Source organism: Oxyura jamaicensis, chromosome 8, assembly GCF_011077185.1.
Source record: "Oxyura jamaicensis isolate SHBP4307 breed ruddy duck chromosome 8, BPBGC_Ojam_1.0, whole genome shotgun sequence".
In the NCBI taxonomy this organism is placed as follows: domain Eukaryota; kingdom Metazoa; phylum Chordata; class Aves; order Anseriformes; family Anatidae; genus Oxyura; species Oxyura jamaicensis.
This window is the reverse complement of record NC_048900.1, coordinates 23,779,466-23,794,057: the sequence shown is the minus strand read 5'-3', so window position 1 is coordinate 23,794,057 and position 14,592 is coordinate 23,779,466. Positions and strand designations below refer to the sequence as shown.

Genomic DNA, 14,592 nt, shown 5'->3' with positions numbered 1-14,592 from the left:
TAGCACTCTCTTCACAGAGCTGCCTTGCTCCCTTTTACTTACATAACTTCTATTACTGATCCTTGTTGGCTGTATAATCCCACAGCATAAACCCTGCTGACATCTGCTTTCACATTCAGAAGTACCTACCTTGGCAAGGACAGTGGAATGTATGGGATGCTGTCAAATTCAAAGTAAATTATTCCATTTATAAGACCCATGAGCACCAAGGACAGCAAAGGAAGAGCTGTGTTGTCTGCAGGCTGGCAGGGAAGCAGGGCTAGGCCCCCAGCCTTACAGAGAGCCCGTGTATGAGGACTGCATCAGCACAGAAGGATGCAACTCAAGCCAATGTTCTGTAGATTTAAAACTATTTACCACCTGTCTTGAGCCAGGGTGCTGTTATATCATTGAATGGAGTACTTTTTCTCATGCATGGAACACGTTTACTTTGCCACATCATTTGTAAGTCTCCAGTAACAGTGTGAGATTTTTATCTCCAACTTTTTTTTTTCATGTTGGGTTTTCGACAAGGTAAATGAAAAAGCGATCTTGCTCGGCTGAGTTACGGAGCATAACTTCAAGAGCATTCTTTCATTTCCAACCTTCTGTTGCTCTTGACATAAATCTTGGGAGCTGGACTACTTAAAAAGCAGCAGGACACCCCAGTCAACATTTCCTATTCTTTCCTTTCAAAATATTCTTGTTTTCATTATAAGGTACTCTCAAAAAGGGAAAGTTTTATTATTATTTTTTTTCTGCAGTGCTTCAAATAAGAGGAGATCAAGAGCAAAACCAGTCAGAAATAACCCATCGCCCCTAAAAGTGATCCATTGAGTTGTGCTACATGTTGCATGTGTGTGTGTTTAACATCCTTGCTACTATGGGATTTTTTTGTTACTCTTTCTTCCCCCTCTTCCAAGTGCTGATGGAGTTTTAAGATTCCAAGGCTAAGATATTTTAAACTCCAGTATTAACTGTATGTTTCCTCTGGGATACCCTAGGTAAACTAAATGCTGATTTTCTTGGCATACTCTGCTAAGATTTTATTGGTATCAACATTTTCTGTGTCTCAGGTCATATGGCAGCAAAGTTCCTCTCAAAAGTTCAACAAAACTTATATTAAAAAACAGACATTCCTCCCTCATCTTAAACCATTATAAATTAGGCTCTATGTGGAAAAATAGGGAGGTTATTGTGTTGTGTTTGTCTGTATACATGAGCCAAACATGAGAAGATATAGCCCAGGTCTCCAGAGATCACAGTGTTAGCAGGAATCAAAATATAGAAGAAACATGTCCTTCTGCAAGAAATATTGTTATGCATACATAGGTATGCTTATGTGTGTGAATATATACACATATCAGTCAAAACATGACTGAAAAGTATCAAAGTGAAAATCCTGCAGAAAGGGTATGACAGAGATCCGTGGTGTCAGCCTTTTGTCATGCTCCCAGGCTGCATTCAATGCAGCTGTAAAACCAGACTACAAAAGGCAATTTCAACTGTAGCGTCTATGCTTTGCACGTGCTTATACACATAAATGTCAAGAAACGTGTACATGAACTTGTGTTTTGTTCTGAGAAGACCTACCTACCCTTCAGTAAGACGTCTTACCGGCACTCACAGTTGTCATCGCTGAGCTTTCCAAAGTCTTTGTGATTTTTGCAGCCAACAATTGGGTTGCTATTTTTGGTAGGTTTTATGGTATCATAAGCTATCGTGCCATGCATCAAAATAAAGGCATAACTACTAACAAGCACCCACGTGCATGTGGCTTCCAGCATTCAGAAAGGCTAGGAAGGAAACCCAGTGACTTCTTCTGTTGGGAACTGTCTGTGGGAGGCAGGACTGGGGGCTGAATCCAGGCATAAATCTGTTCTCAGTTAGGTGGGAATTCTCAGTCCTTTCAGAGCCTTTGAATCTTTCAATGAGAACATTTCACAGGGATGATATTGTTTAGAGGTAATTAGTAGATTTGAAAATAAAAAATAAAAAATAAAAAAACAGCAACAATAACAAAAAACACAACTAAATAAAGCATCTTAGTAAGCAAATACAGGCATTAATGGGAATATATTTGACTATGTAAACTATCCCACTTGGAATAGATTTTGAGTTTTGGGGCCTGACTATAAATACTTTACACACAGCTTTCCGTATAATCAACTTTCAGCTGGGGCCTGAGTGAATAACTGATCTGTTTCAGCTCACCTTCCCATCTGCTCAGCTCTGCCAGTGCTGTCTGCCTCTACATCCTGCTCTGCTGTTTATCTAAAAACACGGGCATTCACGAGACCCAGTCAGGCCCTTTGAGAAGGCCCAGTCTCTCAAGGATGCCTTCAGCTAAGTTGGTAAATACTGTTTAGAGATGACACAGCCTTTCATTGGCAAGAGGAACTTTTGGAGGCCAGACAAGTCTGACTGCTAGAAGTTAATTTATAGCTGCTGGTAGAGGAGGCACAAAGGTGATAATCCGTGGTGGGGAAAAGGAAATTTATTATATTTAATTTTATCTGTTACAAATGTGTTAGTAAGTCATATGTGCTTCTCACTCCTGTGGCCAATATCTTGGTACAGGGTAAAAGCTCTTATTGAATGCTCTTTGTGAAAGGGGCTTCCTAGGGATTCATGCAGCAGAAAAATATCTAATGAATTTCTTTTACAACTGCAACAATACCACAGTAGAAGGCAGCTCAATCTAGGAACTTTTCATATAGAGGTTTGAAGGACTTCCTAGAAGGAGGAGATTTAAAGATGACAAAGGAATCCTCCTAACCAATGTCCACAATTTATCTTGTTAATAATTAAACCTCATATGTATAACAGTCTCAGATGAGCAACAGGAACCATGCTAACAACACTGATCAGCAAGATCTCTCAATGCAAGTTGTTCTAGGTTTACTTCCAAGTGTCAGAGCCTTCTACAGGACTGGATGCCTATGTCTAGACTGCCTCTCACATGGGGACATCTCTCATCTGTGCTCACAAGTACCTTAAAGGTGTGGTGTCCCCATGTGCTCACAGAGTGCTCCCTGGTGCATCGACCCTTTGGAAGTTTTTGTTGGAATAGTAATTGAGGAAATCATGAGACTGCATTATTTATGGAGATCATCTGGTCTCACAGTTCACTATGCAATATGGAAACAACATGTAGCTGGATATCAAAGGCCATGACAGCTGCAGAGGGCCACATCTTTTTCCAATATCACTGCTTTTTTTTTGGGGGGGGGGGGGGGGTAGGGGGAATGTCTCCTCTCTGAGCTCTTCTGGATCACTGATTTGACTCAGAGCCTGCAAGGAAGGTCTGCAAATCAAAAGGTATCAGTGAATGGTTTGTGAGTTATTTTGTGAACAAAGTACAGATCATTAAAAACAAGTTCCCTTCTGTTTCTAATCACCTCTCCCTTAATTTAATCCCTTTCTAGTACGAGAAAATACAGAATGAGTGAATGGCAGAGTCTACAGAGCAGTGGCCATGAAGGTGAGACACAGAGCAGTTGATTCTGGTCGGTCTTGGACTAGACTCAAGGCTGTGTCACTGACAAAATGCAGGTAGGTTTGAACTCAGCACATTCCTTAGTGTGTAGGGAACGTGATTAAAAATGGTAGGAGCAACGCAGATCTGAAGAAATCTAACGATCTGATTTGAATCGCATCAGTCTCTAATTTGCTGTTTCTAAGTATGGAAAAAAGGCTGGAAAAAGCAGTAAACTTGGCAATTAGCTTGTGTTGCCCATGGCAAAGAAGCCGCACCCTTGAGATGCATCATCTGGAGTTCTGCTGTCTTCATAGTTTGAGTCCACATAGTACAAAGGCAAGGCCTGGCAAGTTGATGAGAAAGTAAAGGAAGACCCACGGCATACCCAGAAGGGCCACAAGCCTGCCTAAACTTCTGAGCATATCCATTTCATTGAAATAGGAGCAAAAAAGAGAGTCACTTGTATCTCAGGCAATTCTGAGAAGACAGTTTCAAAGAGGTCCTCTATTCCATAGCACTGGTAAACCAGGCCAAAATTTCCTTCAGGTTTTTATTTTTCTTTCATGTTGGCAGCTTTCTTTTCCATAAAGAGATATGGACAATATTTGTGTACGTTGCTGCAGAGCACACAAAAGACATGCTGTCCCTTTTGTTTGCTTATTCCTTCCGGACTATGCCAAAAAACGATATGGAACTTATTACTTTGCAAATTCTTCCCTGAAAAAGTACTTGACCGTTGCTGGAATATGACTGCTTGGCTTCCTAGGCTGTCAATTCTGATTTAGCAGCTCTGTGCTCTCTGTTCTGTGATCTAAGCAAAGGGAGCAGCAGTAAACATGGTAGCATATATACATTGAAGCTGATGCTGGAGTTAGGACGGAATCACATTCCATGTACTGAAGTCTGTCTGACTTCTTGGTAGAGGAATTACTAGAAAAATAAAGAATTGCTACTCATCCACCTTTATTTTTGTACCTGTTCTCATCACAGATATTTGTGCCCTGGTGGGTATTTTTCAGTGCTTTGTTTATCTCAATTTCAAAGTCTGCAGAGAGAGGTTTTCCACTTCTCTGAGACTTTTCCACTCAACATATCTCACTGTTAAGTTATCCTCCATCACCATAGTTTCTTTTCCTTAACTGATTCTACTTCCTCTGACAACATGAAATAATTCTTTTCTTATAGGATTTTTACTTTACATCTCATATGTGGAGGAGGAGTTGCATGCATGTGCTGTCCCATCTTCATTCAGTGTTTTTTTCGACCTACCCAAAAACCGTTAATGTTGATAGCGTCTTATTTCTGTGTGGTATTTCCTAGCCACATTTATGTGCTCTTGGCCACACACCATGCAACAGCAGTGGTGAATGCATTATAAGACATAGAGAGAGATGGAAGCAGATGGATTAAAAAAATAAATGTGAAATGGAACTGTAGATAGATTTGACATCCCAACATTTCCTTATACCTCAGCAGATGCATTTATTATTTGTACATTTCCAGCAGTGTAGAAAATGCCTTTTCCACATTCCCTGCATCGAAGGGAGGATAGTTTGACTAGCGAGGAGGATCCTGACATAATTTGTAGAGATCAGACTTTCAGCTCTGAAACCTCCGAGCCATGAATATGCCATGTGTCTACAGTTACCATGCCTAGGAAACAGAATGTGTTGCTCTCGACCAACTTCAAATTGGATGTAAAGGCCATGTTATGGTCATCCAGTCCACAAACAATGAAGGTTTCAATCAGTGACGTGTACAATGCTAAAGGAGTCAGTGATCAGTCTCAACAGGCTGGATGAGATACAGATATTTCTGTCTAAAAGGAACTCTTTTGTGTTCAGACCTCTTGAGTTTCTCCAAGTTCTAGGGAGCTTGAACCTAAATCTGCTACAGTGTATGTCCACAGGTCTTCTTGCTAACCTCACAGTGCTAGCTTTGAAGCTGGCCAAGGTGTGAAAACTTTGCAAGAAGCAGGGCAGCTTCAAGCAGGAGTTAAATGCAGTTAATGGCAGCCCTTCTCCTGACAGCAGGATGGGACTAACCACCATTAGTCACACTTGCAGAACAATTAATACATTTTTCCTTTGCTAAACAAATGCAATTTGCAAGATTAAACCATATAAAAGGGTGGAGGGGGTTTAACACATGCCAGTTGTTTTTAATTTCTCCGTCTCCAGATGGCAGCAAGTACAGAATGAAGCTGTGTTTCTTGGTGTGAACATGAATCTCCATCTGCAGCCTCTGTATGCCACAAAGCCTGTGACTCATTCAACTGCTCTGTGCTGGCTGGGCTACTGCTGGGTTTGCATAACAATGTTCTCTCAGGACTGGGTCCTCAAATGCTCCATCAGACAGGCTCAGATATGCACGTGATGAAGTCAGGAGAAAGCAGATCTAAGCACAGTAGGGATCTTGAACAAAATCTGACAAAAACCTCTGAGTTCAGGGTGCAGTGTCTGTTCCTGAAAGCCTATCTGCCCCTAAAGTTCTTAGAAAAATACCCAACATAACCATCTGACCTGCCACTTTCTGAAATTTTGAAACCATTCTCACATGCAAGAGGGTTGGTTTCATACCAGTAGAACCACCAGATGCAGGTAGTGATATAACAGCTCTTGTAATGCATTTCCCAATACTCCATGTAGTGAAACAGCACATAACCGTGATGTCAGGGTGCAAGGCTCTATTTAAGCAGGTTTGTCACTTCCATAGTAGCAGTTTGGACACCTGTCTCTGTTGGTGAACTCTGCTAGGTCTCACTGTGGAAGGAATCAGACATCATCTGGTGCCTGTGGGAATTCATGATCTGGTTGGTTTTACAAGGCTCTGAATATATACGCCTGAATTTATGGAGTTTTCTTATTGCTGTTTTCTCAGCATAGTGACTCCCTCTGTAAGCAGGAACCCAAGCAAGCAACTAGAGCATTAGAAGTTATTGTATTTATTTGGTCCTGAAGTCATCAAGAAACTGGGAGGCAGAAAAAAAGTATCCTCTCAGGAGACAGAGAGATTAGACTTCAAGTCAGTGCTACAACCAGTTGCTTTAAAAGCCCCCAAAAGAACTTAACTACTTCAGAACGATTCGGTTGATGAAACTGCACCATATGAATTAGCTGGTGGGATTAAGAAGACAAGAACAACAATGAAGGAGTGAGTGGCCGTATCAACTCAGCTCTAAATGTTCAGCTGAAAAAGGGGGGGCAGGCAAGACAGATCGTGGATGCCTGTGATTTCCAAGTGATCCATGAATGTTTATTGGGACGTCATGTCTCTGACCCAGGAGTGGGATGCTAGCCAATCTGTATTAAAAGATACTCTTATACTCCTAGCACAGTTCTGCGGTGAGCAGAATATGCTGCATATATATTTTGTGTTTCAGGTTGCAGGGCTCTGTGTGGGAGTTTTATATAATGCCTTTCAATATTTATTTGGTTAAACTTTACAATTATGATCCTCAGAGAAAATGATTCTCAGATGCTGGATCCTGGCTGCATAATTTGAGTGAGATTATGCGCACACACACACAGACGATCTCTTACTTATACGCAACAGCCACTCTACCATGCACGCTCCTCCAGCCTTCCACTTCTGAACATCTCCAATGACATGTTTATCCTCACAGCCACCACATGGGTAAAGTGGTGACACTCTCCCCACGACAGACCAATATGCAGACACATTGAGCTAGCTGCAGAGAGTGCCTACCGCTAAGTGTCACCCTGGGGGCTCTGTGGTTGGCGAAGAAAGACCAGCATGGCCAGGAGGTGTAGGTGTCTAAGCCCCTGATCTGCCTGTGGAAGGCAGAACCTACCAAGAACTTTTACTATCTCCCTGCAGGGCCAGCAAAGCACAAAAGTGTCACCAGCTGATGTCAACATAACTATGCTCAGACACAGTTAAAGTCACCACAATACGTGAATTTATTTTCCAGGCTTCTTTGCATCACCACAATGGTGTTCAATGGGGAAAGCCTCCAGTGTTGTGTGCGCTTCACCCCACTGTCTCTTCCACGTGGAATTCTGATTTCTGAGCTCTTCATAAATTATTTATATGACATAAAATTAATAGAAGTCTATGCTTGTACTTCTTTCTCCCATATATAAATGTACCCAGACTTATACCTCTCCTTTACATCTCTTTATATCTCCTCCATATCATTGTGGGTGCATGCACAATAAAACTGGCCAGTGATTAAGAGATTAAACTGGGTATGAGCTGGGCTTGCTGCTTGGTAGCTGAATCAGCTTGGGTGAATGATGAGACAAACGTGTGCCACGCAGACCACCAAAGCTCCAGTGGCATGGAACAAGCCCAGGCAGGCAAGCATGTGGGTCTAGGCACACTAGTGAGAACAATAATGTCTTTACCGTTCACATGTAATCAAAGCAGCCAAAGATCTGTCAGCACAGTAGTTCTCATTAAGCTCGAGCATTTGCCAATGGTGAGTGGAACCTGGCATTTCCCAGGCAGAAGTACGAGTGCAGACAGTGTGTGCTGCACACACACACTCAGCCTGAGGTTTCTGGGAAATGTCAAGCCATACTTGGTGCAGGCTCTTAAGACCAACATGTTTGGTTCGCACAGGGCTTACTGCACGCTTCCAGGAAGCACAGAGCTGTGGACACCAGAAATGGTTGGAATTTTCAGGTGTAATGGGGGTATGATCCATAGATTTCTGCTGAATGCTGAACATAAGCTCTCTGCTCTTCTTTCTGGATAAGGAAATCCTAGGCAAATATCAAAAATTCTCCAGTTCCACCAAAATCAAGTGCCAAGTAGAAAACAAGGGCATGTCTATGAAAAGACAATTGTAAAATTACCTTAAGCAATTGTACAGATGCTAGGGATGGAGAAAAGAATTAGACACTAATCATGACTATGCGGTGTTACATTTCCTCCTGCATTCCCGTGTGGGTAGGAGGGAAAAGGAGAAATCAAATATCCTGAAGTTGAGTTTAGGTCATCAGGACTCTTCAGGGTTAATAGGAACTGGTATTTCTGAGATGCCAGGGAAAACTATTTCAGACCTATCAACTCTGCCAAAAGGAGCAAAATCAATCAAACATTTGAGTTCCTGTGTAGGAAGTAAAAATAATTATTCTGTTATTTATTACTGTAAAAAAGTTTCATTTCAGCCAAAATGTCTGAAAAAAAAAAAAAAAGCATTCAAATTTTATGCATTTGTGGCTGTAGGAGGATTTGAGTTGGACGGTTTAAATGAGTCCCTGTGTGTGTGTATAAATGTCACAACACGCCAAATAAACAACGGTCTGAGGAGTCTGAATAGGACTACATTTGAGCTTCGGGAAAATTCAGATTCATGGCCTGGTTGTACTTTGGCACAGCAAACTGAGCCAAAGCCCTTACCCAAACACACCCAGGATTGTGAAAAGTTCAGTCCTACATCCAGTCTCTGCTTCCATGTCTGTTGTTGCTCTAAGCAAGCATGAAATGGACCACATTGGCTTCTTGTGTGTCACAGATGGACCAACATTTTCTGTTTCAATTTGGCAGTACTTCATGTAGCAGCTCCATAATGAGCTACGTATACAGCAGTGGTCAAAAAAATTAAAGGAGTTTATTTTCCATTCTGAACTGAGTACTTCCTGAAAAACACGAAGTCTTTTTGAACATTTAAATCTGCATGGTGACCGGCATTGCTCTATTGGTAATGTTTTATATTGCTAAGAGGGCAGCCAGGAACTGATTCCCAATCTCATTTTTTCCTTCCTACACCATTGGACATTGAGAGACACTTCACTGGTGATGTGCACATCCCAGTGCTTAATAGTGTCTCCTCTGAATGACACACCTCCTGTTTTTCTTGCGTTTTTTTTTTTTCCTGTAGCATTGTCTTTGCAGGTAGAATACCTCCAGCTGCTGCTAGTGGCTTTCATCTTCTAACAAAGCAGTCTAGAAAATAATGATTTCCCCACTAGTTAGCGGAACAGTCATATAGGTTAATAGAAAAATATTACAGCAACCAAATTCTGCCAAATGGTTCAATAAGCATGGGTGACAACACAACTTCCTGTTACTTCTACAGAGAGCTAACATGTAGATCCTCTGGGTATCGTTACTTTGTTAGATGGGACTTTGCCATGTAAACATTCAAAAAGTATGGGAATCACTCACTTTCCTCAGTTCTGGAAGATCACTAGTCCAAGATTGGATCTTGCACTAAGGGAAGATTTCTCCAAAGAGAAGTTCCACATGAGATGGGTTCCCTAATGATGGAAGGGGTCTTGACTCTTCGCTGCTGCTTTTCTAAGATAGACCTAGAGAAGCCACAGTGAGCTATAAAGGAGACTACTGAAGAATGCTTCACAAGCCATTTTCACAATGATGGCTACCTCCAAGGCTATGTAGTTGGAAGTGTTCTTTCACCTTCCTGAAAACCATAAATGTCTTGACAATCTGCTCCAGTTCTGCAAGCAATGATCTTTTGGTTATGTTATGGGTGACCCTTTACACTGTGTTTAATGACTTTATGGGAAGCTGGGAAAACATCCAGTCATTCTTAGTTGAAATATTGCACTTTGGATTTGGTACCAATACAAGCAACCTTGTACTTTATAAAACTGACTGGGAACTGGTCCCCCACCCCCTTTACTTTTCCAAGAACTACAGCCACCACAATAAAGTAGCAGCAGAATTTATGATCATTTACAGTAAGTGGAAACAAAGCACTTCTGGTATCCCATCCCTGGTGCTAGCTATTTTGCTTTAAGCATTGAAAGTCCTATGAAATGCTTCACGAACAATCTCATGCAAGTATCTACCAGGCCTTTTGAGCTTCTCAGACCTGTCCAGAAAGTCAGTAACAAAAACCTCTTCATGGTTACAAAGTAAGACCCATTAGCTCAAATGAAGTCACCGAGAAAGGCTTGGTGCCTCAAGGCCTATGAAGATCCTCTCCTGGTGATTCTTTCACTTCTTTGCTATCAGGATGTTTTATAGAAGTCACTCTTCATTGGTAAGGTTCTCTCACATAGCCAAATGAACTCCTGACAAATGCAGAAGAAACTTTAAAGTAACCTGGACAGAGATGAAAGCAGGTACTTCTTTTATTTCAGAAAGAACAGAGAGGCAGAGCTTCCCAGCCAGAGTGATAGATCTGCAATTTGAGTTAAGACAAACACAGCTCCCAGCCCATTGCTCCAGTATCTGGATTGTTTTGAAAAGAAGGAGATGTTATGTCTGTCAACCTGCCCAGAAATCCTTTAGCTGGCAAAAATAATCTGAAACCAAGACTGTCAAAAGCCAAAAAGGAATATTTTGCAAATGCTTCAGGGGTTCTGGGACTGGGGAGGGATGGAGAATTCCTAGAAAACAGTTGGAAAAACAGGCTGGCCACTGACTGGTAACAAGAGCTTAATCTGCTGCAGTCAAACATAAATGTGTGGGTTCCCAGGGCTGTGTAACTTTTGGTCTTACTACATAAGAAATGGGATTGAGCAAGTAATATGGGTAAACCTGAAGTGCATGAGGGTGGCAAACTCTTGTGCTGTAGCTCCTGTACTTTCTGCAGTGACATTTCCTATCTTAAGGACCTACCACATCAGAAAGGTCTGGTTGGTTTGGTGTGTGAGTGGAGGAACTGGGAAGGGGCCATGACCCCTGAGAGCATCCTTTGGGAAGCACACCAGCTTTCCCACATACCCAGGGATAACTTCCTATTTTTACTGAGGTTCATAATCCCTTCTTGGTGTAACTAGGGGTGACTAGCAAAAGTGTTAAAGGCTTGCCTTTGCCCTCTCAGAGGAAACAGGAGCAACTGCTGGTAGAAGTGTTTCCTCATCAGAGCAAAGCTACATACAGACAGATTCATGCTGCTTGCAAAAGCACTGCCAGTGCTGCCTAGGAGCAAGCAGTAGAATTTAAACATTTGACAGCTGCCTGTAAGGCATGTCATTCATTTTATGAGTGACTGTAAAACTGGAAGTTCAAAGACTGCCTGTGACAGTTTGTGGAACTAGAAAGACAGCATGTGGTAGTTCCATAGATTGTTTTGGGATTTTGTCTCCAATAATGATTTCCTTTAGATATTTATGGATGATGTGGCTTTGGTGGCACACATACACAGCTACAGCTGAGCACTGTCCAAATAATCCTTTTCTTTTAGGGGTGCTTTCCGTCACCACTGCTCTAAGCACACCATCACCAGCTGCTCTGGCAAGCGTGGGGTGAGGATCTTCAATATCAGCTATCCAAAAGTGAGGGAACTGAGGCACCGAGCAGTGAAGAGCCTCAGGTCAGAAGGGGATCAAGAGCAGTGCTGGACCTGAAACACGAGCACTTCTTTCCCAAAATATGAGTATGAGGGTGTGGGGAGGTGGGAGGAATGAGTGAGAACAAGAAGGTCCCTTTACAGACTCAGACCCCCAAACCCTCAGATATAAGCAGCTGTCTCGATAAACCTGAAGTGAAGTACCTAAGGCCCTACCTATTAACTTTACAAACGTATTTTTGAAAAAGGAAGGTATAACCTGTGATATTTTGTGCACTGAATATTTATTACTTACAAACACTGTCTGCTGTAGTACACACAATAGGAAAAATACTGTAATATATGTAGTAATAACAAGGTAGCAATGGCACCTTAAATGTGCAGAGAGCCTGGAATAGTAGCTCCAAATTGTTCCTTGCCCTCGGGACTTGCTTGTTATTGATTTTACCACTCAAAGCATAAGAAGCTCATCATAAAGTGCTACAACATGCTGCTGTCTGAGCCTTTGCTGAATTTACATAGTAAGGAGAGAGGGTGGAGTGCTTTCACTTTTTAGGAGGCGGCTCAACTTTCAAAGCTTTGGGAAAAATTTAGTACTTAAATGATACCATCTCTCCAATACACCATTACGAACTGACCAGGCAGGCTTTTTTTTCCCCTCTGAATCTATGTGATTTTGTAGTCTTCAGTCTGTTCTGCTAGCTCTGAAATCATTCTTTGAAAACTGTTGTCATTAGTTTCAGAGTTAAATAACCTGAAAGTTAAATGTAGTGGCCCAAACTGACCGATTTTATTTTCTTCGTTTCCGCAAACAACCCACAAAATTCTGATTTGGGCTGACAAAACACAATTCTCTCTCTCCTTCCCCTAATTTCTGCTTGTGAGCACTGGGGGGAAAAAAATCAGTGCTTTGTGCATTTTTGACTGATAGGCTCACCTGCAAGTGACCTCATCTTTATATGGCTGATTTGAAAGCAACACATGTTTAACCCAGAAATGCTGTTTGTTCATGGTTCTTCTACACTACAGAGATACCTTTTGCTGACAAATCTCTCCACAAAAGCAAGCAACATCACAGAAACTTGCTCTGACTGCTGTATAGGCACCCATGAACTTGTAGATTTTTCTTGGCAAAACTAACCCATTGCTCCAAGAACACAGTAAAAACAGAAGTCTTACAACATATTAGAGGGCAGGAAAACAAACAAAAAAAAACTTACACTTCTTGAGAATTTTTTTTCTTTAAGAGGTCTTAGTCAGAGTGTGTTATTGATTACACATTTGCACATTATTCTTGCTTTAACCATTAAAAAAGCTAAAATCTTCAACTTAAAGAAACAGCATATCTACCATGTAAACTAATACCAGACTTCAGTGGGCTTTTTTCTTGGTTTTGTCATAGAGAAAGCAATAATTTGGCCTTAAGAATACAGGGCAAATAAGCTTTCATTTTGGAAACCAAGGGCACTAATAAAACTTATCTCTTAAAAAACTTCCTTGTCCTAGCAGTGCCCTTCACAGTGAATCCTGCAGGTGAGCACACCCAGCCTCTTTTTGGATTACTTATACGTAAATATTAGGGTTGGTTCCAAAACTAGAGAACACCTTAATGCAATGCTGTGATGAGAAGAAAAAATACCAGACTAGTTTCAAATAATTCAGGTGACTGGACACTTTAACCTTCTCATGATATCCAAAGCATCCTCACAGGACAGGCAGACAGCCCAAAGACCCACATTTATCTGAAGGGCAACTGGAAGCCCAAGATATGTCTTAAGGCACTAGACAATTACTGTGAGATAACTGAACCCTACTGAGACCCACTGAGTATCACACTCACAAAGTTAATTAAAAAACAAACCTGGTGAGAAGTCTTCTGAATTCCTTCCTGAGGAGGTGGCAATTTCTCTTCCTTCCCTCTGGCCTTCAATTTTCATTAACACCGCTCTGTGGAGCATCAAAACTCTCTTACATGCTTCTCCTTCTCTTTCCCAAAAGATTGGGTTAGCAGCATAAGGGGGTGCCAAAATAAGTGCCTTCCTTATCAGGCTTTTTATAGCAAAAGGGGTTGTTAAGCACAAACCTGCCCTGTCAACAATTTGCTAAACTACACCTGTGGTCAGGAGTGTGGTCAGGTGGTGATGTCCTGGCACAGTTAATCACCCATCAGCAAACACCTGTAGTGTCTTTCCAAAGGAGGCCTTTGTGGTACAAGATGCTGTGCACAGGGAAATGGGAAGGGAAGACAGGTTTCAGGAGCGCTGGAGAGAAGGTCTTTCAGGGAGACTAGGGTTGTTGCAGCTCACATAACACAACAGCTGCGCTTCAGTTACAGTTTTGTGATTTCATGATAGTAGTATAGGCCATACAGTAGAAGATAACTCTTTGTCCTCGCTTACTCACAATGTAAATTAGAGATTCATCCAGCTTCTAGCCAAGAGACTTGGACCCATTTACAAAGGGATGAAAAAATAGTGAAAACATTTCATTATTTTGTGAAATAAAATAGAAGTTAGGTGCTTAGACCAAAACCACAGTCCAAAAACTCTACAGGTTGATGTCTATAATTTTCCAGTCTCCTCTTTAAATTTGGTAATTTCCTTTACACCTGCAGTTTTGCTACAGCCCAAGACCATTCCTCTCTTGCCCTTCGGCCCCATAAGTTTTGGATTCCCCTCTGCAAAGCTTCAGCAGAAGGGGAGGGTGCACCACAGCAAGCTTAAGTTTCATTGAAGAGCCTGTTGGATGAAGAGGTGACTTGACCTTCAGGTGTTCTATTTTAAATCAAAAAGAGAGCCCAGATGAGATTTATGGCAGAACAGAAATGAATGTCCCTCCCTTCCTCCATCAACTTTGTTTTCTTCCTCCTTCTTTATTCTGAACCAATATAGGAAGCGCT

The 14,592-nt window shown here is 41.6% G+C and overlaps 1 long non-coding RNA gene across 1 annotated transcript; it reads right to left on the bottom strand.

The window, feature by feature from the left end:
* Positions 1 to 540: 540 nt before the first annotated feature.
* On the bottom strand, positions 541 to 13,713 carry LOC118171092. The gene is made up of 2 exons (XR_004753035.1): positions 13,555 to 13,713; positions 541 to 4,390 (listed from the first exon to the last, which is right to left on the bottom strand). It is a non-coding gene; the product is annotated as an uncharacterized LOC118171092 (long non-coding RNA).
* Between the last annotated feature and the right edge of the window lie 879 nt (positions 13,714 to 14,592).